This window comes from Benincasa hispida, chromosome 5, assembly GCF_009727055.1.
Source record: "Benincasa hispida cultivar B227 chromosome 5, ASM972705v1, whole genome shotgun sequence".
NCBI lineage: Eukaryota > Viridiplantae > Streptophyta > Magnoliopsida > Cucurbitales > Cucurbitaceae > Benincasa > Benincasa hispida.
The window spans coordinates 47,409,505-47,414,166 of record NC_052353.1 but is presented as its reverse complement, the minus strand read 5'-3'; the positions used below and the strand labels follow the sequence as shown (position 1 = coordinate 47,414,166).

General features: G+C 36.1%; 1 long non-coding RNA gene across 5 annotated transcripts; it reads left to right on the top strand.

Moving 5' to 3' along the window:
* Nucleotides 1-364: 364 nt before the first annotated feature.
* LOC120078149 lies at nucleotides 365-4,389 on the top strand. 5 transcript variants are annotated; one of them, XR_005481931.1, is made up of 7 exons: nucleotides 365-950; nucleotides 1,816-2,077; nucleotides 2,833-3,108; nucleotides 3,541-3,808; nucleotides 3,991-4,059; nucleotides 4,152-4,282; nucleotides 4,368-4,389. It is a non-coding gene; the product is annotated as an uncharacterized LOC120078149 (long non-coding RNA). The 5 variants fall into 5 exon arrangements; XR_005481929.1 differs by having other exon boundaries at nucleotides 2,227-3,108; XR_005481930.1 differs by having other exon boundaries at nucleotides 1,816-2,491.
* Nucleotides 4,390-4,662: the final 273 nt, after the last annotated feature.

Below are 4,662 nucleotides of genomic sequence, written 5' to 3'. Positions count from 1 at the left end.
AAAATAACAATTATTTTATTAATAACAATTTGTTTATACAAAGTTTACAAACCATGAGAATACAAGAGATTTAGGATACCAATACTAACATATGGATCTCTTAATAAAAATATTTATATGAAGATCTCAAAAGGATTTAAGGTACCTGAATCATATATATCAAATTTTTGGGAATGATCACTACAAGAATTTTGACCTTTAATGTCGGTTGGAAAAAGTGAAATCGGATGCATAATGTCAGTTTTGTTTTTTAAAAAAAAAACGGATCTTTAATGTCGGTTTTAAACCGACATTGTAGGTAATCTTTAATGTCGGTTTAAAACCAATATTAAAGATCCGTTTTTAAAAAACATTAAACATTAAACATCCGACTTCCCCCCATTTTTTTCATTTCCCTCTCTTCTCCTGAAAAACCCTCCCTTTCGTCGACTTCCACTTCAATCTGTCATCACCGATCATCCATAGGAAATCTGGATCCACCATAGTAGATCTGGATCCACCATTTTTTTTCATTTTTTTCATTAATCAGATGCTACACAGGCGTTGACCGGATCTGGAATTTCGGAGCTGAAAGGCTTGACTGGACTGGCGGGTGATTCTGCGCAGGTGAAGGTCTGGACCGGATCTGGAACAAAGGAGCGTTAAGCTCACCAGAGGAACTCGGGTTGGGTATAGAGAACCCGATCTTAAAGCTCACCAGAGGAACTCACATGGAGAATAAAAGGTTGTGTCGAAGCTCACAGGATCTAGCGTAGCCATAGCAGATTTACAGATTTACAGATTTACTTCACGCATAGCCTAGCAGATTTACAAATTTACAGATTTACTTCACGCATAGCCATAGCAGATCTGGCGTTCTTCACGCGTAGGCATAGTAGATCTAGTCGTCTTCTTCTACGAGATCCACCATCCATTCTGTCGAAGCCCAACCGTTCGTTCCATTGTTGAAGGTACAAGCCCAGCCGTCCATTCATGGTTTTATTAAGAAATCTGTTTTTTTTGTAATTGAATATTGATTCAATTAGGAAGATTATAAATTTAAGCCCAGCCGTCAAACAGATAATAATAATGTACTATTTATGATAATAAATTTAAGCAATAAAAAAACAGATAATAAGCCTTTGGTTTGCTGATAACGGGAATAGATTCAACTAGGAAGATGGGACTTAAACCCAATGTGTTGATAAGGCAAGCATTACCATTTCAAAGGTGGATACTGTATGGTTCAATCCCACATCTGCAATGGGATTTAAGGAAGAATTGGATGAGTATTTTGATTTATAGGAATGTTTTACTTCACTGTCTGCTGAGTACTCTAATCCTTGCTTCAACACTAAATTGGCTTTGTCTGTTTTAAGTTAGTTAATACGAATCCTGTGGTCTGTAGCCAGTCTGAACTTTGAATCCTCATTGCAAGTTGGTCATTGGAGGTGTTTGCTGCTTCTGTGGCTGAATCTTCATGATGTTTTTAATCGTCTATTGTAGATGGCTTGGTATATTTCACTGTTATGTCTAAAGTATGCTAAAATTAGACTGTAAAGAACTTGTTGTTACGATTGATCTTCTAGTGTTCTTTCTATGGCTGAAAGAATTAGTACCTACTAAGCATCTGGACAACTACAGACATACAGAATGCTTTCCCTTTTTAGACGCAAATGTAAAGACTTAAAAGTATAGCAGATTCCAGGAAACGAGAAGCTAAACAAGGAACCTTCAAATTATGAATGCCAGTGAATAATATTTTAGTCATATTCATATCTTGGGTTGCGGTGTGTTATTGTAAATATTGGCTAAGGAGAGTGTGGAAAATTGTAGGTCGGAGGGAGATTATGGAGCAGCAAAAGTAATGCTAAGACCTGCTTCTCCTGGTACTGGTGTGATTGCTGGTGGAGCAGTTAGAATTGTCTTCGAAATGGCAGGTGTTGAGAATGCATTAGGGAAGCAACTTGGAAGTAACAATGCCCTCAACAATGCCAGGGGCAACGGTGGTCGCCGTGCAGGAGATGAAACAGTTTAGAGACGTCACGCAGGAGCGTGGCATCCCCATGGAAGAGTTGTGGAAATGAAGAGGGAAAGGGTGAGATTTTTCTTGTCTCATTTTTTGCTTTGACGTATATTAGTGCATCAATATTATTATCCGTTTTTTTTTTTTGCTTAAATTTATATGTTTAAAGTTTGAAGGGTACTGATTAATGGTTTTTATTTGTATGTTGTGCGGATGTTTAGGAGTGAAGCTTGAGGTTTTTTTTTTCTCCTTCTTTCTGTTGGGTTTCTACCATTGCGGAAACAAATATTTGACAGAGAAGTTGGGGAATTTTAATGGTGAACAATGTATTTTCACACAAATTATACGTGACACCATCTCATCGACTGCCGCCGCACGCTACACTCTCAAATCTTGCCGTGGAAGATTTGAGGTTACGTTAATGATTTGTCGTGGAAGATATATATGCCGTGGAAGATCATCTCATCAAGACGAAAATGATCTTAGGTTATGTTAAATAAATCCTTTTTGGAGACTTTTAGTAAGGGGGAATAGTTATAAATATCCCTCAAATGTTTTCATCTTTCACAATTAGCATTCTGTTAGTTGGTCTAGTTTTTCTCGGTCCTTTCCGACCGAGATCCATCCCTGAGGGTTATGTCTGATAATTTTCCCTTTAATAGTATCATCGAAATGTGATAAATAGATCTGTATTGTTACATGCCAAAATTTGTTTGTAGCATCTCTGATTTTGATGTTTTATAATTACTTATCTATCATTTCCTTGTTCTAGGTATTTGTTTTTAAATATTGCCGATACATTCTAATTTGTTTCCATATGGTTTCAGGTTAGAGATATGTGATCCTAAGCCATCAATTTTAAGTTATTATAAGAATGAACATATATGTAGCCGCCCTTTGGGTCTCCGGTTTGACAAGAAGACAGGCGATTTATATATTGCAGATGCATACTTCAGGCTGATAAAAGTCGAACCGGAAGGAGGTCTGGCAACATCTCTTTCAACTGAAGCAGCAGGAGTGTCATTCAAGTTCACCAATGATCTAGACCTTGATGAAGAAGGGTATGTGTACTTCACAGATAGCAGCACCAAATAACACCGAAGGTAAGCTATTGTGATTTTCTCTTGCTAATTATCAAAAGACCATAGATGCTTCCTAATAATATTATGGTGGTTTTCTTGTTGCTCACCACTTTATAGATGAGGGTTATGTGAAAATCAAAAGTAAAACTTGTTGATCAACAAGGAGTAGGGGAATGGAAGATCTCCTTTATGTTCTCTATAAAACTTGTGGTGTTGTTCTTATTCAAGAAAACATTGTATTCTATTCTTATAAACCAAAATATCAAGTTGTTATGACATTCAGTAATTTGGTTCAAAATCTAGATTAACTAGACTAATTCCAAGACCATTCAAAGGACTCTTTGGCCTTTGTGATTTTTTTTAGTTTTCTTTCTGCTTGTCTCTTAATTCTAATTTCTAAGGCCAAAGAGTAGAAATCTTCTAAGAGTTTTTATACCTATATTTCTTGTGCAGGAACTTCTTGCAGGTAGTTTTTTCTGCTGAGAACACTGGGAGAGTTTTGAAGTATAATGCTACTACAGGAAAAACCACTGTTCTTGTGAGAGATGTTCATTTAATTTCAGTCATATTGTAGGAGGCAGAGCTTGCTAAAGAGAAGACTGATGGGTACAAGCTGGATAGAGCTCATATTTTCACAGTTAACATGTTTGAGGACTTCGAAAGATTTATGAAAGTCCCAGATGAGTGGGTCCCTCTTGAAATTAGCCCACATACTCCTGAGGTAAACTATCTGCGACGTTACTTGATTTTGCTTCTCCACTGCTTCTTGTGATATGTTTTCTTGAGAAAATGTGGGGGTTTTATGTACATTACCAATAAACATGGTTAGTTGAATATGAATTCTGATAACATTTTCACTTTCAATCCTTTGTCTTAAACCTTTTTTGTTTGTGTGTTTTTTAGGTGTTTGGAATGGGTGGGGAGGAGATGGATTTCTTGCAACAGCAAGGGTTCAGGTGAAAATTGTTCCTGGTAAGTGCATTTTTGAATGCTTGCAGTTTTAAGCACAGGTGAAAAAGAAGCTTCTCTCGTTTATTCAACTATTGAGTTTTCTTGTTTTGCAGATGCAATAAAGGAGTAAATATTTGGTATCGCAACCTTTTTATACTTTTTCTTGGGGAACTTTAAATCCAACACATTCACTACAAGAATTTTGCCTTGAATATACCATTTATGCACATTCCCAATAAACACGGTTAGTTGAATATGAATTCTTATCACATTTTCACTTTCAATCCTTTATCTTAAACCTTTTTTGTTTGTGATCATTTGAACAACAGTGGTCAGACAAAGATGCCTATAACCAGATACTGTTGAAGCTAGGGGGTTGATTCAAGAAGAATTATGAAGGGATCCATACTTACCAAGTGGAGAGAGACAGTAATCTCATAATATTTGTATTATTTGTAATTTGTGTTTTCAAGGCCTGAATTATTGTACAGCCTTTTAAATTATAATTTTATAGTAGAATTTGTGGATTAAATGCAATAGATTTACAATCCATACATGAATAATATGTCATAGCCACAACGTTCAATGATGATGTGTCTGTCACGTTATACTTTTTGACCAAAA